General features: G+C 42.7%; 1 protein-coding gene across 13 annotated transcripts in view; it reads left to right on the top strand.

Moving 5' to 3' along the window:
- peak1 (pseudopodium-enriched atypical kinase 1) overlaps positions 1–24,312 on the top strand; it is a 196,472-nt gene that overhangs the window by 38,230 nt on the left and 133,930 nt on the right. For 2 of the 13 annotated variants that reach the window (XM_070864992.1, XM_070864988.1), the window contains exon 2: positions 24,240–24,291. The exons of the other annotated variants lie outside the window; for them this stretch is intronic. The gene's annotated coding sequence lies outside the window, so the exon portion shown is untranslated. The remainder of the gene's footprint in view (positions 1–24,239; positions 24,292–24,312) is intronic. 13 annotated transcript variants of the gene reach the window in all.

The raw sequence follows: 24,312 nt of genomic DNA, 5'->3' as shown, positions 1-24,312 counted from the left end.
TTTGCTGCTCAATTTTTCTCTCTCCCATATGTCTGTGATGTACTTATGAATGACTCCACGAAGCAATGCATTGTACTCAAACTTTAGTGACCTTGGTCCTTTATTCCAAACTCCAGAGTGCTGTACCAGCATGGTTTACAGCCTTTTATACTGGGCCCTACCACCAGGGCAGGAAACCTCCGGTCTCCACCAGTTGTGCCCTCTAGTGGTGCCAGCATGTATGTACACAATGTAAACAAGTCTCCATCTTATGCAATCACACAGTGACTACACATAGAGTACATTCATAGACTGCATATACAACATCACTCTCCCCCAAGTTCTTTGTGCCAATTACCTTTGCACTATGTGCTCTGGCTTAGCTCTCCCCAGACTTAAGTGCCAATGGCCCTTGCACCTTGGCTGTGCTTTGGCTTGGCGCTCTCCCTGTTAACCCCCAAGTCCTTTTGCCACAACGTTGGGTAGTGGTTATCAGATTGGATGGTTCGATGATGCGGTGGAGGTTCCAATGGGTTCTGGGTCTGATCCATGTGTGTGTCCGTGGCTACATACATCCATCTCCCCTCCCCTCTTCCCCCCCCCCCCCCCCCCCAGTGAGATCATGCAGCTGGCCCGTTACATTAACATACAGGATCAGACACAGTGCAAGTACAAAGAAAGGAAGAAAAAAAATGTTTTGTCTTTTTACAGTTTGTATCGTGACATCTAGGTTCAGCGACTTACATTTGTTACGTTTTACGGTCATGCGCCAGGATTGGCTAGATTGCATTCATGGTCTAGTCATGGTCAGTACTGAGGTAGCAGTACAGGTATGCGGGGATGCTAGTTCCAGAGCAACCGGACGGGGTCCTAGTCGTCTGATGGCGGCACTGCGCACCCTGTTGGCAGGGTCGGCTTGGTTTGCTCACCGAGCCAGGACTCTGGGCCTTTGCCGTTGCCAAGTGGTGGGCAGAGCCACAGATGTGTGTCGCCTCCCTGTCTTCCTTTGAAGGCTGCAGCGTCTTTGCCTGCTCTCTCACGATGTTGGGGAACCTGGCTGTTCCATGTCGCGTTTGGGGAACTCGTTGGTTCTGACCATTCGTTCCCGACATGGCCGAGGTAGTGACTGGGTCTGGGGGCTGTGCCGTCTCCACCCGGATGGTGGGCGACGGCGGCCAACTGCGCGTATTGGCGCTGTTTTTGTTTCCAGGTCCGTGGCGATTGGTGCCATCGGGTGCCTGCAACGTGGGATAGACCTGGGACAGGGCATCAGGATCAGTGCCTTCATCCTCCTGAGGTCGCTGACCCATAACTTGTGGGGACACCTGGGACAGGACATCAGGATCAGCGCCTTTACCCTCCCGAATTCGTTCACTTGCTACTTTTGGGGACACGCAACAACATTTTGTTCACAATCTTAATCGGTTCATTATATTGATTGCCATGCATACAATGTATCTAAGTTCAGTTGGTTGCAAGTCTCCTTTAAGAGAACCCTCCTTGCTTTACCCCAATCAAATCCTTTGTTGGACACCACATGTTGGTTTCTCAGTGTTGCACCTCGTGATATTGCCGCGGCCATCTTTTTTTTTCAGCCACGCTGACCCTCGCTGCAGCAGGAACGCCATCTTGCCTCGGTCCTCGAGGTTGACTGCCTTGATCCTTCTCTCCTGCGATTCTGCCACAAACGCTAGAAGGGTACCTGTGAATTCGATCTTCCTCCCCACTCGAGCCGGGAAGGTATTTTTAGATAGTTCCGGTTGGATCCTTTCCACGATGGACGGTCTGTGCCTCAGGTGCTGCGCTGGTCTGTTCTCTGGTGCCTGGTCCAAGCGAAGGTGAGGTTTTGCTCTGCTGGAGTGAAGAGGTCTTCCCATTTCCACTGGATCTTCCCCATCTGTCTTCTTCCGAGTAGCGTTGGGCCATCACCTGCAACACAGAGGTAACTTGTGCACCACGCCATTATGGATTACACTTACATCCACACGACCAAGGACTGGGATCGGCTCCTTGGTGTAGGTGCGCAACTTTTCCTGTACTGGAACCAGCTCGGGTCGTTTTTCGTTCCATAGCCTCTCTAAGGCATCCTGGCTCATCACTGACTGGCTCGCTCCTGTGTCCACTTCCATGAAGACTTGAACGCTGTTTATCTCGACTTCCATCTTCACTGGAGGACAATCGGTGATGCAGTTATACACTCCATACACTTCTTCTTGGGGCTGAGCTGCCTCTCTGGCCAAATCATCATACTCCCCACTGGATTCAAAGTCATCTATCGACTCCTCTGCTAGACGGTGAGTCGTATTTCTTTTACACGTGCACTGTGCACTGGAGGTGGCCCTTCGTGTTACAGGCTTTGCATACATACTCAACAAACCAACACTGGTGAGCCCTATGGTTTCCTCTGCAACGCATGGTTAGCACCCCTCGGCGGACTGAGTTCTGGATCCCTGCCCTGGGCAGAGCCACGTCTTGCCTGTGAAAGGCACCATTCTGTGTACAGTACTTGCCAGGTTTGAGTCCACAGGATGAATGATTTGCTTGGTGCTACAGGTCGAGGTCATGAACGCCTGACTGATGCCGATGGCTTTCTGCAGGTTGACTGTGATGTCGGCAGATAATAGCTTGTGAAGGAGGCCCTCGTGGCCAATTCCTATAACGAAGATGTCTCAGAATGCTTCGTTGAGGTGCGTGCCAAAATCACACTGTGCCGCATATTTTGCAATCTCCTAGTCCTCAGGTCTGCGGTGAGTGTAGAATCTGTGCCTGGCTGAGAGGATGCTCTCTTTTGGTTTAAGTTGGTCGCGAATTAGTTCAGTCAGTTCATTGTTTGTCTTATCCTTGGCCTTCTTGGGTGCCAGCAAGTCCCTGATGAGGCAGTAGACCTCAGGCCCACAACTGGTCAGCAGTATAGCCTTGCGCTTCTCCGCCAATGTGTCCGTCTTCCCTGCCAGGTCGTTTGCCACGAAATATTGCTCAAACCTTTCTGTGAAGGCATCCCAATAATCACCCTCTGCAAAAGTTTTTTAGTGTGCCAAAGGTAGCCATGATCGCGTGAAAGTCCTTATTCTCGTCGCCAGTTGTTATGTCTGTAATGTACTTCTAAATGACTCCACGAGGCAATGTGTTGTACTCAAACTGTAGTGAGCTTGGTCCTTTATTCCAAACTCCAGAGTGCTGTACCAGCATGTGTGCAGCCTTTTATACTGGGTCCTGCCACGAGGGCAGGAAACCTCCGGTCTCCACCAGTTGCGTTCTCTAGTGGTGCCAGCATGTATGTACACAGTGTAAATCTTATTGAAAGTCTCCATCTTATGCAATCACACAGTGACTACACATAGAGTACATTCATAGTCTGCATATACAACATCAAGCACCATGGGATCTTTTATTATCTTAAAGTGCTTTACAAATGCAAGATTGTGAAACCACTAATATTGGGGAAGTTAAAAAAAAGTTGACAAATTTCTGGGAAATTCTTCCAATTTAATCAGGTAATCAATTAAGTGCCAAATTTAAATAACCCACACACCCTTGTGTTCAGTGCCATCCTCCTTCAGTTGAGAACTGATTGAATAGCCTTGCCAGGTTAACAGTTTAGCCTTTTCAGCGATTTATAAAGCAGTTACAAATGGACCCAATCTCAGAATGTAGACCCCTAAACAAGTGAAAAAAATCCCTCGCTCCCATTCAACACAAATGGAATTTGATTCATTCATTCTCTGTAAAGATGTGGCCCTGGTTATCACCCACAAAACTATTCATGTAATATAAAATTCCTCTTGGAATAAAGCACTGCTTTTGGAAATTTTTTTTAAATGAGCTACAGTAGACTCCGAATTCAAATTTGCATAATTTGAATTATTAATTTGAATTGAAATTGTGTAGAAACTGTATTGAAAATTTGTTGTTTCGTTCAAATTATTTAATTTGAATTCCACCCCCAAATGATCCTGACCAGTGAGATCTATTGCTTAACTGAAATTCAACCTGAATATAGTGGCCACACCTGGGCTATCTGATCTCATCTTCCTACAAAAGGTGAAAGAATTTGCCAAAGAATTTAGAACCGACTTGGTTTCTGCATTGCGGATCAGCCACTTTAAAAAAACACCATCCAATTAAGCCCATGTCCAAACGTGAAGAAACAAGTAGAGTTCTCCCGACAGTTGACAACTGATTAACATCTTGCAATTTTATCTTGTTACAAGGCTGAAGATATCTCTAATGTAGATGAAAGTGCCTTTTTTTAAGCAAGCTATACAGAGCAGCACACTGGCTTTCATCAATGGAAAATGCTCAGCTGTAAATTGCTATCATGGTTTGGGCAGGCATGACTGGCGGGGGAAAGGAAGCTGATGAAGAATATGTTTTAGTGATACTTTCTTCTTAGGCAGTACCTCGGAGTCGAGGATGACTTACTTCCACACGAATGAGTTCTCGGGTAACTGATGAGTCCAGTGCGGGACCAACAGTCTCTAACAGGTGGGGCATAGAAACATAGAAAATAGGTGCAGGAGTAGGGCATTCAGCCCTTCGAGCCTGCACCACCATTCAATAAGATCATGGCTGATCATTCCCTCAGTACCCCTTTCCTGCTTTCTCTCCATACCCCTTGATCCCCTTAGCCGTACGGGCCATATCTAACTCCCTCTTGAATATATCCAATGAACTGGCATCAACAACTCTCTGCGGCAGGTTAACAGCTCTCTGAGTGAAGGAAGTTTCTCCTCATCTCAGTCCTAAATGGCCTACCCCTTATCCTAAGACTGTCCCCTGGTTCTGGACTTCCCCAACATCGGGAACATTCTATCTGCATCATGGCAGACGGTAATTGGAGAGAAGGGTGGGTGGTGTGCTTGGGTTGTCGTGCGCTCCTTCTGCTTGGCTTTTGCGTGCTCCCGGCGAAGAGACTCGAGGTGTTCAGCGCCTTCCTGGATGCTTCTCCTCCACTTTGAACGGTCTTGGGCCAGGGATTCCCAGGTGTCGGTGGGGATGTTGCACTTTTTCAAGGAATGATCCTTTCACCCTGCCTGCAACCACCAGAAACAACAAAAAGGTGTGAATACTGATCTTACTGAGGAGTAGCAGTGTCACTTTGATCAAAGCATGGCATCACAAGGCAGAAAAACCTTCTTGATTGTTGATAACTCTGGGGCTTGTGAAATATCTGCGTCCAAAAGCAGAATCTATTGTCAACTGCTTTTGTCACTGTAAATTCATCCCACCAGCAGAGGAAGCAGTTGCATCTGATACAGCAGGATCCCACCCAGATACTGAGAGTCAGCCTTGAATTAGCAAACCTCTTTGAGTGTGCAAGTTCTCTGCTGTGACTACCAGCAGACGTGGGGCAAAAATTGCGGTCGGAGGCTTCCTGCGGGTGGATGCCTCCAACCAAATTTTTTTTTACAAAAGTACGTGGTGGTCCCGGCGGAACATATACTTGTGGTCTGAGGCCTCCATTCACAGCCCTGCATCTGGGCGCTCACATCCCAGGAGTGTAAGCGCAACCTGGGATCACACGAGCTTCCATTACTATCAATGAGAATACCCCCAAAAACATATAAACACAACACACCTAAATAAATAAATAAATAAATAAATAAACATCTCACATACTAAAAATTAATTGAAATTGAATTTAATTAAATGTTTTAGATCAAAAAAAATTGGATTAAAAAAAAAATGTTTTAATAGGGGCAAAAATAAACTTACTTTAATGGACAGGGTTTTTAATATAAAAAATTAGATATCTTTCTATCTTTTAAAACTCTTATGCTGGTAAAAATAGGCTATACAGAGAGGTCATAAAAGATCTATACAGGTCTAAACGGAGTGGAGTTAAACAGAGTGATTTATTCGGGAATTTGGAAAGAGTGGGAATTCGGCGAAGAGGGAGAAGATTAAAATCAATTTGAAAATAAATAAATAAATAAATAAAAATAGGTAAGTGATATTTTACTAGCTGCTGGGTTGGTCAGTTTGGTCAGTTTTTCTCTTGGGCATCGGTTTAAATTACTTCAAATCTTAACTAATTGAATACATTAGAGATGGCAGGGCGGGTAATGTGTTTCTGCTGTTGCATGTAGGAGCTGGTGGACACCATTGGTGCCACATAAGAGATTGCTGCACAAGATAAAAGCTCACTGGATTGGGAGTAATATATTAGCATGGATTAAGGATTGGCTAACTAACAGAAAACAGAGAGTCGGGATAAATGGGTCATTTTACGGTTGGCAAACAGTGACTAGTGGGGTGCCGCAGAGATCGGGGCTGGGTCCTCAACTATTTACAATCTATATTAATGATTTGGATGAAGGGACCAAGCATAATGTAGCCAACTTTGCTGATGATACAAAAATGGGTGGGAAAGCAAATTGTGAGGAGGACATAAAAAATCTGCAAAGGGATATAGACAGGCTAAGTGAGTGGGCAAAAATTTGGCAGATGGAGTATAATGTGGGAAAATATGAGGTCATCCACTTTGGCAGAAATAATAGAAAAGCAAATTATAATTTAAATGGAGAAAAATTGCCAAGTGCTGCAGTGCAGAGAGACCTGGGGGTCCTTGTGCATGAAACACAAAAAGTTAGTATGCAGGTATGACAAGTAATCAGGAAGGCAAATGGAATGTTGGCCGTCATTGCAAGGGGGATAGAGTATAAAAGCAGAGAAGTCCTACAACTGTACAGGGTATTGGTGAGGCCACACCTGGAGTACTGCGTATAGTTTTGGTCTCTTTATTTAAGGAAGGATGTACTTGCTTTGGAGGCTGTACAGAGAAGGTTCACTAGGTTGATTCTGGAGATGAGGGGGTTGACCTACGAAGATAGGTTGAGTACGTTGGGCCTATACTCATTGGACTTCAGAAGAATGAGAGGTGATCTTATTGAAACATTTAAGATAATGAGGGTGCTTGACAAGGTGGATGCAAAGAGGATATTTCCACTCATCGAGGAAATTAAAACTTGGATGCATAGTCTCAGAATAAGGGACCACCCATTTAAAACTGAGATGAGGAGGAATTTCTTCTGAGGGTTGTAAATCTGTGGAATTCTTTGCCCCAGAGAGCTGTGAGGCTGGGCCATTGAATATATTTAAGGCAGAGATAGACAGATTTTTGAACGATAAGGGAATAAAGAGTTATGGGGAGCAGGTGGGGAAGTGGAGCTGAGTCCATGATCGATCAGCCATGATCTTATTAAATGGCGAAGCAGGCTTGAGGGGCCAAATGTTCCTATTTCTTATGTTCTTATACGCTTGCTTTTACCAGGCGTAATAGTTTGAAGGACATTCGCTGGCCAGCAATTGAACAAATAGCCCAAATCTCTGCATGCGAATGTCCTTCTGCCAGGGATGCGTGCGATCTGACAAAAGAAATTTTGACAGATCGCAAATGCCGGTTCTCGCAATTTACGGTCCAAGGTGATGTGGAAGACCTAACATCCAGATTGCTAGCCAACAGAAATTGTTGATGCTGTTTCTGGTGGAAGTAAGAGTGAACAGGTCATGCTTTACAATCCCCCAATGCAGAATAGTTTTGCTACAGTCACGTTTTAAGACTATTACACAAAGCATTCTGGTGTCTAATAAATTTGATCTGTGAAGGTTGTAAGGTTGACTTTGCCAAGTATTGGCAGCAGCTGCTTCATCCACTCTAATAAAAATGCTCGAATGTATTTTTGAAGCCAACCATCAAAAGTCAATATAGTAGTTGTATTAATAACTGCTACTGTAACGTACTGTGTTGTCACTTGGCTTATTTAATATATTGTCACTGATGTACACCACAAGCCAGAATCGCACTTAACACCAATTTGCTTTAAAGTTGTACGATCCGTTTTTTCTGTAACACTCAAATTCATCACCCCAAAGTGCTTATACCGGAATGAGCAGTGATAGATCTGTAGCCACCAGTACTTTACCCTACTTTAATAACTCAAATGTCTCCAGATACAACTTAAGTTTGTAAGGACAGAGTCAAGACTTGTACTTCTGGGTGTTATTTTACAAGTCATGAAAATGTTACCTGCCCAACTATTGTGCTTCAGTGCAATTTTAGTGGGGATTGGAGGCAAGGGCACAACTAGATTGCAGTAATATAGCAATGTCACATTCATCCATAAAACTTCTAATGATAATGCTGGGTTCTAAACCACGACAACTACTCTAGAGTATAAAGATAAAGTAGATCACACAGTACTGTATTGGGGGTGATTTACAGGCTGTAACTGATGTCAAGTTTCAGATGATTTCTTTCATTTAATCCCATCATTTGCTACGATCCTATAAATTCTTCAACCCAATTGGTTATGTAAAAAATAATGTGGTATGGTTCCAAAACTGAGTAGCCATGAAGGGTAGGAAGTTGCATTAAAGTAGCTAATATTTCTTTGTCAGCTAACCACTGTGCAGATTAAAATAATTGTTCAATGGAAGATCTGCAGAATTTCAAGCTTGTGCATCAGAAGTCAGTCACTGTGTTTATGTACGTGTGCGGTGGTTGTTTCCACTGAATTAATTTTCTACTATTCTTCATAGACCGTGTACTTCAAACCTCATCTGTTGTAATTCAATCTATTTAAAAACTTCAAAGCTGGTTTGTGGAACTAATAAGAACATAAATTTATGGATGGCTTTGATATTACTGTAAACTCTAAATTAATCATGCAAACATATTACAGTAAATTGATTTTTTTTTTGGCTGTCGAAAAGCCATTGCGTGCGCTGCTTTTTATGTTGTCTGTTACCAATTACTTTGAATGCAGTATAATTCTTTTAATGGTGTGAAGGCTGAAAGGCTTTTCCTGTTTGTGTTTAAGTTCCTGTAGCTGGCCGATGCCTTATTCAAAATAATTGTTGAGAACTTTGAACATGTATGCACAATTTTTAAGCAATTTATGAAGCTATATTGAGGAAAATGTTCTGTTTGTGAAATGTTCTGTTTTTGTATTGAAAAGATTGTGTGGTATCTTGGATGAACTGCTGACCTTCATATTGATTTAAATTTTCAAGTTTATTGCTAAGAGCCTTAATGACCAATTATTGAGTATAATCTTACTATCACCATTTAGAACTGCACAGGCTCCAATACCACACTCGACTAAAGGATTTTGAGAGGAAATGCAGGAGTGTGTTCTTTATTTGAATGCTCACAGATCTGATATCTGATCAGTTTTTCTGTGGCAAGCACTGAGTGGAATGAACTGCATGCAGTTGTGATGCTCATCAGTAATACTGCACCCAGAACAACTAATTGCCAATAATGTTCATTTTAGGCATCGAGAATACACTTCATGGTTATATTTGCTACTTTAAATGTGAATGATGTTGCTTTGACTTCCTTTTTAAACTATCCATTTAACTGTTTAACTCACTTTTTGTAAGAAAGAAAAACTTGCATTTATATAGTGACTTTCACGACTATAGGACATCTCAAAGCTCGTTACAGCCAATGAAGTACTTTTCAAAGTGTAGTCACTGTTGTGATGTGGGAAATGCAGCAGCCAATTTGTGCACAGCAAGCTCCCATAAACAGCAATGTGAGAATGACCAGATAATATGTTTTTGTTATGTTGATTGTGGGATAAATATTGGCCCAGGACACCGGGGAGAACTCCCCTGCTCTTCTTCGAAATAGTACCGCGGGATCTTTTACATCCACCCGAGAGAGCAGACGTTTAACGTCTGGTCTGGAAGGCGGCGCCTCCGACAGTGCACTGGAATGTCAGCCTAGATTTTTGTACTCAAGTCTCAGGAGTGGGACTTAAACCCACAACCTTCTGATTCAGAGGTGAGGGTGCTACCAACTGAGCCACTGGCTAACACATAGGCCCCAAGTTTCGTCCCGCGGCGAAAACGGCGCACCTCCGAGCTGGGCGCCTGTTTTTCGCGCCGAAATCTGCGCTTAAAAAAAAAAAGTCCGATATTCTCGAGCTCCTTCGAGCTCGATGTCTGCTTGGCGTGGCGCGCTCTTCGCAGCAGGGGGCGGAGCCTTACACTCGTGCAGATTTTCGAAGTAGCAGGGGGCGGGTACAATTTAAATTAGCCTTCGTGGTGCCAGCAACCGTGCGCGTTGGAGCGTGCGCGCATGCACAGTCTCAAACAAACATTGGCACTCGGCCATTTTTAAAAGGACTGCAGAAAAAGTGAAGATTTGTTTCTTGGACCCACTGACGCCGTCCCATAAGCGTGGCTGAACAGCCTAAAGAATCTTAATCAGCTGCGTGTGTCCTGTGTTCTTTCTTCGGCTCCCGGCCAGCCACTGACGCCGCTGCTATCTCATGGCCGAATGGCCTCACATACGTCCTTACGCTCCTGATTCTTCAGCTGCCTTCGAGCCACTGACGCTGCCCCATAAGCGTGGCCGAACGGCCTAAAGAATCTTAAATCAGCTGCGTGTGTCCTGTTTTCATTCTTCGGCTCCCGGCCAACCACTGACGCTGCTGCAATCCCATGGCCGAATGGCCTCAAGTCCGTCCGGGTGCTGCATCTTCGCGAGGAATGAAGGCCTGCCTCAAGCACCGCAGCTCAGCTCGAAAGCTGCTTCCCACCTACCGCTGCCGTCGAGACACTGACGCCACACCCCTGCCTGTCTCCAACATGAAAGGCCTGCCTGAAGCACAGCAGCTCGAATGCTGCTGCTGTTTCACACAGGTAGGAAGATGGTTTATTTAATATTTTCTTTGCTTATACATTTTTATTCAGGTTTGATTTATTTGTATAAGTATAACCAAGGATTGATTGTAGAATTTAATGACTTCCCTTCCCCCCTTTCCCCCCCCCCCCCACCTCGTTCCCTACGCCTAATTTGTAACCTATGCCTGATTTTCTAAAGTGTAGACAAGGTTTTTTCGAGCGTACAAAAATCTTCACTTACTCCATTCTAAGTTAGTTTGGAGTAAGTTTTCACTCACGAAACTTTGAAAACAGGCGTAAGTGGCCGGACACGCCCCCTTTTGAAAAAAAAATTCTGTTCCAAAGTGAAACTGTTCTAACTGACTAGAACTGGAGCAAACTAAATGGCGAGAATTCCGATTTCTAAGATACTCCGTTCTACACCAGTTGCTCCTAAAAAATCAGGAGCAAATCATGGCGAAACTTGGGGCCTCAGTGTTGTGACCGTATTCTGGAAAGAACTTGACCTGTAATCTGAAATGAAAACTGTACCTGGAAAAGGATCCCACAACTAATAATTTATTTTTAGGATGCCATCACTATTTCCTAATTTTTTAAAAATAACATACTTGTGTGATTCCTGGTGTCCAAATCTTGCAGGGCCATTGTGTCTGCTTGAAATGAACAAGTGGGATGAGAAGTCATTCATCCAGAATTTAATTATACAAACAGTTCAAAATGGAAAAAGGAAATAATTACGCAACTGGTCGGGAGTCAAAGTGTAGACGGAACTATAGGATTAATACTTTGAAATTGCAAGTTATTATATTCAAGTACATATTTTCTGTTAAGAGAGCAGATGGGCTACCTGCTTCCAAATCTCTGGCATTACTACTCATGACCAGCTGCTGGGACATGCATAGAACCAACAGCAGTAACTCGACTTCAGATTGTCTATTTTCCTATTTGGCTTTCACTTGGCAGTTATTTTACTTTGGTTTATTAATTTTTGTTATAAAGTTAGCTTGGGTGGACCAGCTCCTCCCCACAAATAAAGACGAGTGGTGTCACGGTGACACTTGAAAGAATCCCAGTCACTGGCCTGCTTCAAAATAGGATCCCGCCACTACTACTACAAAAATAGCAACAACTTGTGTTTATACAGCTCCTTTTAGCATAGAACATGTCACCAGGTGCTCCCAAAGGGGAAACGGATAGGTTTTGAGGAGATTTATAAAAGCTGGGAGAGAAATAGCAAGGTAGAGGGGTTTCGGGCGGGAACCGCAGATAATCTTTCCGTTATGAGTGAGATCAGAAACTAAGCAGAATATCTTGTGACCCCCTGCACCCGTCGATTCTGGATAACTGTGTTGGTGCTTCAACTCTGTGTCTGTGCTGCCCACTCATTTCTAATCTTTGACACCATGTTTATTTTTGCTCTCCAATGTTTTCCTCTTCTTTCCTGAAGGCACTGCCTCCTGCTGGGATACTGATGCAAGGCACACACACCTCCCAGGTTGCTCAAGTAGCACCAGAGGACTGGTGGCAGGTTGCTCAATCACAGTTAGATAGAAAGAAAGACTTGCATTTATATAGCACCTTTCACAACTACTGCACGTCTCGAAGCGCTTTACAGCCAATGAAGTACTTTTTGGAGTGTAGTCACTGTTGTAATGTGGGAAACGCAAGCTCCCACAAACAGCAACGTGATAATGACCAGATAATCATTTTTTTATTATGTTGATTGAGGGATAAATATTGGCCAGGACACCGAGGATAATTCCCCTGCTCTTCTTCAAAATAGTGCCATGGGATCTTTTACGTCCACCAGAGAGGGCAGCCTCGGTTTCACTTCTTATCTGAAAGAAGGCACATCTGACAGTGTAGCGCTCCCTCAGTACGGCACTGGAGTGTCAGCCTCGATTTATTTGCTCAAGTTCCTGGAGTGGGGCTTGAACCCACAACCTTCAGGGGCGAGTGTGCTACCCACTGAGTCATGGCTGACACTGTCAACAGATAGAATCTATTGCACATTCCATTCCATTCCATTCGGCCCAATTGATCGATGCCGTTTGTTTCATATGGGCCTCCTCCCACTCTTCTTCGTTTAACCCTATCAACATAACTTAGGGGGATCAAGGGGTATGGCGAGAAAGCAGGAATGGGGTACTGAAGTTGAATGTTCAGCCATGAACTCATTGAATGGCGGTGCAGGTTAGAAGGGCTGAATGGCCTACTCCTGCACCTATTTTCTATGTTTCTATTCCTTTCTCCCTCGTACTTATCTAGATTTCTCTTAAGTGCATCTAAAAAATATTAATTTTCTCAAATACATCCTAGGAATTGGTTACCTTTATTACTTGAGCTGTTTTGCTTCTCCCAGTTCCAGAAGTACTAAAATAGTTTCTATGAAAATTAAAATCTCCCATTATAACCACACTGTTTTTGCTACATGCTTCCCTGATCTCTGTACTTGTACATCTCCCCACTACTATTATGTTTAATCATAAAGATCATACCTCTGACAATGCAGCACTCCCATAGTATCAAAGTGTTAGCCTAGATTACATGCTGGAGTCTGTAATGGGGTTTGAATCCACAACCTTGTGACTCCAGATTTAAATAATCATATACGGTCTTCAGTCTGACAGGTGGAGTCAACACAGCACCCTGTTGATGTGTTGCCTGGGAATCTTGGGGAGGGAAGAGAGAAAATAATATACATGCACACAAAAAAAACACTAATAAATTTGAAGGAAAATTGAGATAATGAACAATTACAATATGGGTTAAGTAAAACTGGGAAACGAAGTTTATATAACCAGCCAGAATATTATGAAGAATTAATGGCCCCAAGTTTCCACATGATTTGCTCCTGATTTTTAGGAGCAACTGGTGTAGAACGGAGTACCTTAGAAATCGGAATTCTCGTCATTTAGTTTGCTCCAGTTCTAGTCAGTTAGAACAGTTTCACTTTGGAACAGAATTTTTTTTTCAAAAGGGGGCGTGTCCGGCCACTTACGCCTGATTTCAAAGTTTCGTGAGTGAAAACTTACTCCAAACTAACTTAGAATGGAGTAAGTGAAGATTTTTGTACGCTCGAAAAAACCTTGTCTACACTTTAGAAAATCAGACGTAGGTTACAAATCAGGCATAGGGAATGGTGGGGGACGGGTGTTTAAAGGGAAGTTTACAAACATTAAACACTTCAGTTTTACAAATAAAGAGCCATCATCAGTAATAAATGATAAATACATCAATAAATCAACCAATAAATCAATCAAAAAAAAATAAAACATTTTCTACTTACCGACTGCAGCACCGGGAGCCCTCCAACAGCGTGCTGGGATGCCCCCCTCAGTGTGTCTCTGTCAGTGTCTCTATCTCTCTGTCTGTCTGTGTATCTCTCATTGTCTGTCAGTGTCTGTGTTTCTGACAGCGAGGGGAGGGGGAGGAGGGGGGTAGAGGGAGAGAGGGGGGAGCAGAGGGAGGGATGGGGAAGAATGGGGAGGGGGGAGGGGGGGAGAAAGGGGAGAAAGGAGATGGGGGGGGGGAGGAGATTGGGGGGGGTGGGGGGGAAGGAGAAGGGGGAGGGAGGCTGAACGGGCCGGGCCCGAGACTTCGGGCAGGGCCCGTCCCCAGCACCAGATTTACAGGTAGGTGGCGTTGGATCGGGTCGAGGGAGGGAGGGAGAGGGAGGTCAGGTCGGGGGGGGGGGAGGGAGGTCAGGTTGGGGGGAGGGAGGTCAAATCGGATCCAGTCCGGAGGCGGGGGGGGGGGAGCGGGTGTCGGGTCTGGTCCGGGGGGGGGGAGCGGGTGTCGGGGGCGGGGAGGCGGGGGGGAGCGGGTGTCGGGTCCGGTCCGGGGGCGGGAAGCGGGAGTCGGGTCGGGAGGAAGCAGGAGCTGGCCGTGGGAGGAGCCTTATTCACGAAGCCCCAGTGAGGCCATTCGGCCAGGGCTAGGGGCTGTGTGCTTCAGGCCCCTCCCACACAGTTTCGGGCGCCTGGAGCTACTGCACTTGCCGCCCACTGTAGCGCGCATGTGCAGAGGTCCCGGCACTGTTTTCAGCGCAGGGACCCACAGCTCGTGCTGCGCTGCGCTGAGGGCCAGAGGACCTGCAGGGAGGTGGAGAATACGGAGGTTTTTTTTAGGCGCACTTTGTGGCGCGAAAAACAGGCGTCCAGGTCGGGACTGCGCCGTTGTAGGCGCGGCTCGAAACTTGGGCCCAATGGGTCACGGATTGCTGCTCCACTGAACCTTCATATGTAATACCCTGTCTCATTTTCGATTCCTAAATCTAATTGTTAACTAATCTGTGATGGGGATGCAATTTGACTTCATTATCTCTGAGCTAAGAAGGGGAGCATCAGTCATGTTCCTGCTCCTGATTGCTATTAATTGACCCCTTGCTGGAAAGTGTCTGTGCACTTCTGGTGAGAACAGGATTGGACTTATACCCAATGATCTCCACAACTGCCTGTATTCCCTGTCCAGCCTCGGATGTGAAGAATGGCTGTTTGGGTGAGGTAAGAGAGGGTACACCCAAGCCTACGAAATTGTACCCCAGTAGTACTTTCAAGAAAGGAGGAAGGGCGAAAAACAATAAAGACATGGTTGATAATCATTAAGAAGTATATAAGGTACAGTACATTTCTGTTTGGAAAATGATGTGTGTATATATGCCATAATAGAACTGATTCATCACATTCACATTGGTTAAACTCTAGAGAACTAAGGTGTTGAAGTGCTCCATTTACTGTAGATAAACACTAACAGATTAGCACTTTTGCTACTGTAAAGCTAGGGACCATTAATCATCTCTGTACTCTTAATGTGCCTTGTGTATGGAATATAAATTCTGCATTTAACCATGAACTGCCCATACACATCGAACAAAATAGGCTTATATAATCAAATGGTTGAGGGAATTTTGAGTCATTTAAAAAAAAGTCTACACACTTAAATATGCAACATACATTCAGAGTAGACTATTCCAAATATGATGAATCTGTTCTTGTACATATTACAGATCCAGTTGGTTAATTACTGATCAGGTTAAAGAAATCATTAATCAATTTGGCCAATATGTATAATATTGTTTATATCCATGTTGTAAATTGGGCAATAAAAGCACAAAATTAATATTTTTTAAAACTTTTCTTCTTGACTATTTTCTTACTTTTCCTCCTGCTCCTCTCCTAAATATGGTGACTCCGTCCTAGGATACGGTTTCACAAGTACCAGTCATCGTCCCCAGTATCTTGCCTAAATGGCTAATATGCATGTGTAAGGCTCGACAGTGAATGTTGGCAGGCTATTCTACCATGAGGGGAATCACAGCCAAGCTTGCTCTTATTTTTTGGTCAATGTCCGAACGTTGTAGATGCTGGATAATGTCAGGTGAGAAAATCCTGATTCGTGCCATCATGTGCCTTCCCTTTCCCCCTCACCGCCACAGGGTGCTGAGGCTAATTGTTACATCTTTACTGTGTTTCTGGCTGAGATCGGTTTTCTCATTACAAACTGGGGAGCAAATCTAGGACCTTCCTACTCATGACCTATACCAAGTAAATTCAGATGTTTTGATCAAGCTTCATGAGGCTTTGGATGGTTTCTCTGTCCAGTTTGTCTCCTGCTGAAGTGAATGGGTTGTTTAGCAGGATTAATTATTGATGTTTAGTCTCTAGATTTAGTTGTGTGTTTCAAATGACTGACAATTCACCAAGTGCTGAATGGTCCTCTGTGAATCTTGGATCAATGGTGATAGCTCAGATTACCAGCAATCTGAGAGTACCACTGCATTATTTATGGTAAAAGGATCAACTTAAACATATGGTGCATTGAAGTCTCTGAGACTGTTACAGGCTGTTCTAATTTAGCTTTGAAGATCTGGATTAAATACATAACTGAAGTACCAACTAATAATCTGAAATGTGTATGTCCTAACATATTACTGCACTGAATTCAATATAACTAATCTGCATTATTCTTACTGCCACTTGAACAAATTATTTTCCATGAGGGAACATTATTTGTGGAAAGAAGAAATACAGTATATTGCATTTTTTAATATTTCAATGAAGCTGGTTCACCAAAACGCAAGATGAAAGCTACCTTCATATAATTTTGGGAAGTAGTGAATGACAGCACATGAAATACAGTATCTGCAATTTGAATCCGTTTATTGGAGAAACTTTGTATTGTATCTCAACATGAAAAGCATTAAGAGCCTAGAAGGCTGTGAGGTGAACCTATTCTCAATATCAATTGTGTGATATAATGTAACATTTAAATGTCATGACATTGGCTAGGATTATGTTGTAGCTTGCTAGCTATGGTGAAAAAACAGGACCCAAGTGATTTCCCTATGCCCCCTTTCTGCCAGGTTTTTTGGGATCGAACTGAATTTTTCCTATGTACCTTTCCCTAGCTCTTTCTCTGTTTCTTACTCACCAGCCTTATTTCTTCATTCTTCCTGACTACTTTTTCCTCGCCCAGAACCATCCACTCAAATTCTTGGGGCCCATCTCTATATTTCCCAAACTGTTGTTTTGCTTTTTGAAGTCAGCATTTCCAAGAATCTGAGGTATTTACTGATTATTGTTAACCCAGTTAATGATGTCTAATACCATGATGCTAATCAAATAATAACTAAACTACTCTGCAAATAATTTCTTCTTGAAACGCAACTGGACGTGAAGCCTGAAATTTGATCATTTTGCATGTGAATAAACTGAATACTACATTTCCAAGGATTTGAAACAATTTCAGCTGCACATTTGAAGATTAATCACACTCAGAATTATTGTTGGACTGTATGTGTTCCTGTTCACTAATGTACAGTACCTGGCTAAGCATCTCGCTTGTAATTTCAACACATGATTATTGTAATGACACTTGCCATGTATGTTAAATTTACATTACAGAACTGTTTCTACTTGAAATGAGTCTATCTATGCAGGAGCTCTGGGTGCTGTGTAATTCTCAAGATTTACATTGCAAGGCAGATTCTGCAGAATCCGTGACAGGACAAGAACTAGTGCACGCGTGAATTTGTTTGGAAGTCATACATGCCCACCGGCAAGGAAGGCCAATAAGCAGAAAGAGCATTGCTGACTTGTGGCAGGCAGCCTGCTTGTGACAAGAAAATGATAAGTGGCACAGCAGGAGCCATTCACATTCTTGCTCCAACTCTGGGTATTTCGGGGGATAACAGCAGTTTTTAAGGTGGTTCTCTGTTCCTCCAAAGACAACAAATAGCACTACTTTATTTACTTGGTAATGTTGCTTTTAAAATTGGTGCTGCCACTGTTTGCAGTACTTTATCGTAAATGCAGCAATTGGTCTATATGTAGATAACAATGTTCCTAGCAGTAACCTGAAGTCTTTACTCATGTGGATTATTACTGTTTCAGTCCCAAGATGCACCAATGCTCAGAATTAAATGCTTGGTTGTCTGTCTAAAGGTGGTTTTATATTAAACAAAAGGACCTCAGAGAGTATGCTGAAACACGGATCTGAGACTTCTGTGCTTTCTCCTATTTCAGTGCCATTGCTTGCCGGGGGGCGGGGGGGAATCCTTCTTAAGCGATAAATGGATATCTGCTGACCGCTTGTGACACTTACATTTTTTTAAAATTCCTAACTAAGATAGAACTTGACCTTTTTTGAAATCAGCAGTGAAGCTTTTATGCTGACCTACATTGGCCCCCGGTCAACATAGAAAACATAGACATAGAAAACATAGAAAATAGGTGCAGGAGTAGGCCATTCGGCCCTTCTAGCCTGCACCGCCATTCAATGAGTTCATGGCTGAACATTCAACTTCAGTACCCCATTCCTGCTTTCTCGCCATACCCCTTGATCCCCCTAGCAGTAAGGACCTCATCTAACTCCTTTTTGAATATATTTAGTGAATTGGCCTCAACAACTTTCTGTGGTAGAGAATTCCACAGGTTCACCACTCTCTGGGTGAAGAAGTTCCTCCGCATCTCGGTCCTAAATGGCTTACCCCTTATCCTTAGACTGTGACCCCTGGTTCTGGACTTCCCCAACATTGGGAACATTCTTCCTGCATCTAACCTGTCTAACCCCGTCAGAATTTTATATGTTTCTATGAGGTCCCCTCTCATTCTTCTGAACTCCAGTGAATACAAGCAATGCTTCGATTTCAAAATACTTATCCTTGTTTACAAATCCTTCCATGGCCTCGCCCCTCCCTACCTCTGTAATCTCCTTCAGCCTCACAACTCCACGAGACGCTCCTCAAATTCTGCCCTTTTACTCATCTCTGAATATAACTGCTCAACCATCGGTGGCCGTGCCTTCTGTTGCCTGGGCCCCAAGCTCTGGAACTCCCTCCCTAAACCTCTACGCCTCTCTACCTCTCTTTCCTCCTTTAAGACGCTCCTTAAAACCTACCTCTTTGACCAAGCTTTTGGTCATCTTCTGTAATTTCTTATGTGGCTCGATGTCAAATTTATCTGTTTTGTCTTATAACACTGCTGTGAAGCGCCTTGGGACGTTTTACTACATTAAAGGTGCTATATAAATAAAAGTTGTTGTTGAATAGAAACGGAAGCTTTTCTACATATCCATCCATCCAGTACTGCAGATTTAATGTGCATCTTCAACTCTTGGACGTTATTACTTACAAACAGTAATAGAAACTTCAGCAAAAAACATATTTCTCCAGAGGTTTCAGATTAAATATTTGTGGATAGTGAATTGTACTCCTTGGAAGAATACCAATTATTTTGAAATCTAGCTACTAGTTCAAGAGTTCATACATAATGGAGGAACTGTTCTTGGTGATAAAAAGTGATTTTAAAATGATAGAAAACTGGCCTGCTTTTTATGTCCACAATAAAGAGCTGATTCAGTGTGAGACTAAATGTTTTCAGTTGTATTGGCACTAATAATTCATTTTGTATAGTAGATTTATGTGAAATGAGTACAAGGTATGCTCAAAATTGAGAAGGCTTTTTAACAATAGCCATAAATATTTGTGATGGGGCTATTAAAGCTGCATTAAATACAAGATTTAATTGTAGGTTAAACCAGGATATTTGTTACAGTTAACTCCTTATAAACCTGTGATAGTTTCCATGAAATGTTATTCTTTGTGGTGGATTGTGCTATGCTTTGGTTTTCTGTACACTTGCACATTTTGTTTTTAAAGAATTAGCTGGAATGTTTTTTTAATACTGTGATCCACTTAATCATTTGTTCTGAACAAAATCTTGAACATTAAACATTTTTATACAAAATTCTTTTGTTTATAAGCATTCATGTCTATGGCACAGGCTGGCAAGCTTTCTTTCCCAAGATCTCTTAGTAAAATTTTACATAATTTCAACAGATTAGTAAACTGACTTGAGAATGAACGTGCTGGACAGCACAGAAAGAGATAATTGATTGTGCCCGGCACTAAATGTAAACATTATTGATGCAAAAATAACCTTTCAGTAAATACTGCATTTGCTGCAGTATTCCTAAATGCTGCATGTGCCTGATGCATGATTTTGAGCAGTTTCCGCAAAGCAGACTGTCTGGCTGTCCAAGAACAATGAATGATCCATTTAAACAACTGGTTTGGTTTGTATGCTTGCCTCAATGATATTACGGTGTGGTACTAAGCGTAGATGTGCAAAATTCCATTTCCAATTGCTGGCCTGTGGTGAGTTAGCCAGTCTTGGGATGATGAGGACACTCTGCTGTGGTCTCCATTTTCCCAGACTAGGGAGGGGCAGGGAGAGAGAGAATCAGAGAGCGAGATTCTACTCCAAGAATCATAGAATGTTGACAGCACAGCAGGATGCCATTCGGCCCATCGAGCCTGTGCCTGCTCTCTGCAAGATCACTTCAGCTCGTCCCACTTGCTTGCCCTTTCCCCATAGCCCTGCAAACTTTTATCCTCCAGATACTTATCCCTTTTGAAAACCACGATTAAGTCTGCCTCCACCACCCTTTCAGGCAGTGCATTCCAGATCCTAACCACTCGCTGCGTAAAAAAAGATTTTCCTCAGGTCGCCTTTGGACCTTCTGCCAATCAACTTAAATCTGTGTCCCTGGTTGTCAACCCTTCCGCCAATGGGAACAGTTTCTCCTCATCTACTCTGATCAAAACTTCATAATTTTGAACACCTCCAGTAAATCTCTCCTTAACCTTCTCTGCTCTATGAAGAATCTTTGCAGTTCCTCTCGTCTCTCCACATAACTGAAGTCTGTTATCCCTGATATCATTGTGGTAAATCTCCTCTGCACCCTCTCCAAAGCCTTGACTTTTCTAAAGTGTGGTGCCCAGAATTGGACACAATACTCCAGCTGAGGCATAACCAATGATTTATAAAGGTTTAGCATTACTTCCTTGCTTTTGTACCCTATGCCTCTATAAAGCCAAGGATCTCATATGTTCTTGAACAGCTTTATCAATTTGTCCTGCCAGCTTCAAAGACTTGTGTATGTCCCGAGGTCCCTCTGTTCCTGCATTCCTGTTAAAGTTGTGCCATTTAGTTTATACTGCCTCTCCTCATTCTTCCATCCAAAATGCATCCATATAATTTAATGACTTGTGACTTCTTTGAATGATGTGCGTTTTGCTGATAAGCTGCTTTTTGCTGCTGCCTCATTTTTGCAGGCTTTTCAGTTAAATGGCAGTAAGACTTAGCTGCATCAGTTGTTCTGATAGAGAAATTGGTTTCCTGTAACCTTGAGTTTTGCTATGCTGATTGGTGTAGCTGGATTTATGTACAAATATGTGCAACATGGTGGACTGAACATTTTAAACAACATAGAGACATGACTCATAAGCATGAGGCTGCCTGGCACCAGCCACTGAACAGTGTCCTTTTCTCTCCGTGAGACTGTTCCTTTATTGAGGAAATCCAGTGGATTAGTCAAATGCATCATTGCTGATCCAGTCAGTCTGGTTAGAATTTCTAATGCCTGCATGGTATTTCAGATCAGCCAATTTCAGTATAGTAAAGCTGTGATTGTGACACCAGTCCTGATCGTCTGGTAAGTTTGTCCAGCTTTCTGCTACTTGTGATTGGAGTTTAAAAATTGCATTTTATGTAAATTTCTGTTCTTTAATATCTAAAATTATTTTTAATTTTGAATTCCACATGTAAACACAAATCTATGAGCATGGGCATAATTCAAAAGCATGAGCATTATTTTATAAAAATGTCCAGCATGATATTTCTACATTGTAATCTTTCTGTAGCTGTAATATTTACTTTTTTGATTCCAATTGAAACATTTTCAGAAGTTATGGCTACCATTTTTGAAAGTTTTCGATAGGGAATTAAATCCAATTGCATGTTTATTTGAAGAAGATTCACAGTGCAAAAAAACTCACGTTTAAAGCGCTTAGGATTAAATATTAATTGAGTTTCAAAACTATGATTTGCTGTTCTGTACCTTAAGGTAGTGCATGCCTGACTTGTCACTGATTTTATTTGAGAACATTAAATCTACCTACATGTAATGTGTATATCGATATCTACACTTGATTAGAATATGTATGCTGGGGTTGCCTTTAGAAGTCTAGTACTGTGAAATGGTCAGAACCGATATCAGCCCTCCTAGGCCTTGTATTGAAGCAAATTTGAGCATTCCCTACTAAAGCCCTGCTGGGATCAGCTAGTTCAGTACAAATTAGAGATCAAACCTGGATTCTTAGGATCTTTTATGGCCGAGTTCTGCACTGTGCCGTGTATTTACCAACTGAGTCATTGAGGGAACCACCCTCACTTTAGTGGCTAAAAATGGATGCAGGCTCATTTTTGTGATTTTCCCCCACATTGATTTCCTGTTCTCAGCCATGCCACTGCAAGGACGCCAGGAATCTTCCCCCAAACAGGAAGGGAAATCAGAAGACCAGTCATTTTTCCCTGCCTTTGCTCACCACCTACAGTGGATGCTTGCGATGACTTCATTCTGTATTCTTAGCTTAAGAAGCTGTGTGGCACAGGGAGACTATGAAGTAAACTAAATGATAAATGTATGATTGGTTATTAAAGTTAATCATGCAGCAGGTGTAGCATGCTCTACAGCACTAACTTTCCCTGGTGCCCATTCTGGTAGCACTTCCACAGCCCACCTCAGTAGCCATTTTTCATATGTGAGCAACAACACCAACACCCGTGAGACAGCTCCTTTCGTTTTCTACTGCTATGCTGATTAGTTTTCATGGGTCGTACACAGGACTATTAAATGGGGCTTATTATCATTGAAACAGCATTTGAAGGTTTAGCAGATAATCGTTCTTCCCAAAAGCACTTGTGATCTTGTCATAGAGGTGCTATACCCTACATAATCTATTGGTATCACACAATTGGCAGCTGTGCTTTTTATTGTGCATTACTGGTGATACATATACGAGTAAAACATTTTTTGTAATACAGGCAATCAAAAGAACAAGTTGGAGATAATATTTGAATATGGCTGACAAGACGTTTACTTAATTACATTATTTGTGATCTTTTTCCTTGCATTAATTCAGCTTGATGGCTAATCCCAAATTAAAGTTGGCACCTCAATGAACATTCACATCAGTATTGGATGCCTAAGCAGAAGTAAGTTTTTGTGGTTCCTCAATGGCTCAGCAAGTTTATTAAAGTGGTGAGCCAAGACATACAAACCAGAACGTCAAAGGTTTGTTCCCAGATCTATGCTGAGTTTAACTGATCTCAACCAGAATGGTGATAGGGATGCTATTTGGCTCCCTTGGGATAGGGGACAAGAATGAATTGTTCCTCCAATAATTGAAAATGCATTAGTATGGATATGGAGTGAGGACATGTTTTGGCTCAGTTTTGATCTTCCTTTTGGCCAAATAGCCCCCCTTTAGAGGTTATGATAGTTTAGTGGTTATTGTACTGGACTGGCAACCCAGAGATTGAAAGTTCAAATCCCATCATTGTGAAACTGAATTCAGCAAATCAGGTAAGTTGTGGACTGGCAGTAGAAAAAGTGACTAGAAAAACTGCCAGATTGTTGTAAAAATCCAGCTGGATCATCATTTTCATGTCCTTCAGTGAGATAGTCGGCCACCCTTACCTGGTCTAGTCTACGTGCGATTCCAGTTCCACTCTAAGGGTTTACTCAATGCCTTCTGATTATGACTCAAGGTGATGGCCCACCAGCACTTTCTTTGGGCAGTAAATGTAGCCTTGCTAGTGTCATGCACAATCTGAGAGCAAAATTATAAAAAAAAACCTTTATCAAAGTTCAAAGTGAATAATGGCATTAGAGGGTGAGTGACACCCATGGAGCTTTGACCCAACAATTGTCAACATCTTCAGTAGACATCGGAAAGGTGGAAAAAGAAAAAAATGAGAACACAATGGATTTAGATAGATCTGGGTGAAATATGAATAATAGAACAGAATCATAGAATGATACAACACAGGAGGAAGCCATTCGGCCCATTGTGCCTGTGCCAGCTCTGTGAAAGAGCTAGCCCAATGGTCCCACTCTCCTGTTCTTTCCCCAAGCCGTACAATTTTCTCCCCTTCAAGTATATATTTAATTTCCTTTTGAAAGTTACTATTTAATCTGCTTCCACCGTCCTTTTAATAATTCCAGTAATTGCGTAGCTTCCTGTATTTACTCAAAAGTATATTTTCACTCCATAGATTCCTTACTTGAGATATCTACAAGAATAGATGTTGCTGTAAGAAGATTAGAGTAAGTATATAAAATTAATGG

Source organism: Pristiophorus japonicus, chromosome 21 (assembly GCF_044704955.1).
Source record: "Pristiophorus japonicus isolate sPriJap1 chromosome 21, sPriJap1.hap1, whole genome shotgun sequence".
Classification (NCBI taxonomy): domain Eukaryota; kingdom Metazoa; phylum Chordata; class Chondrichthyes; family Pristiophoridae; genus Pristiophorus; species Pristiophorus japonicus.
This window is presented reverse-complemented; position numbering and strand designations above follow the sequence as displayed.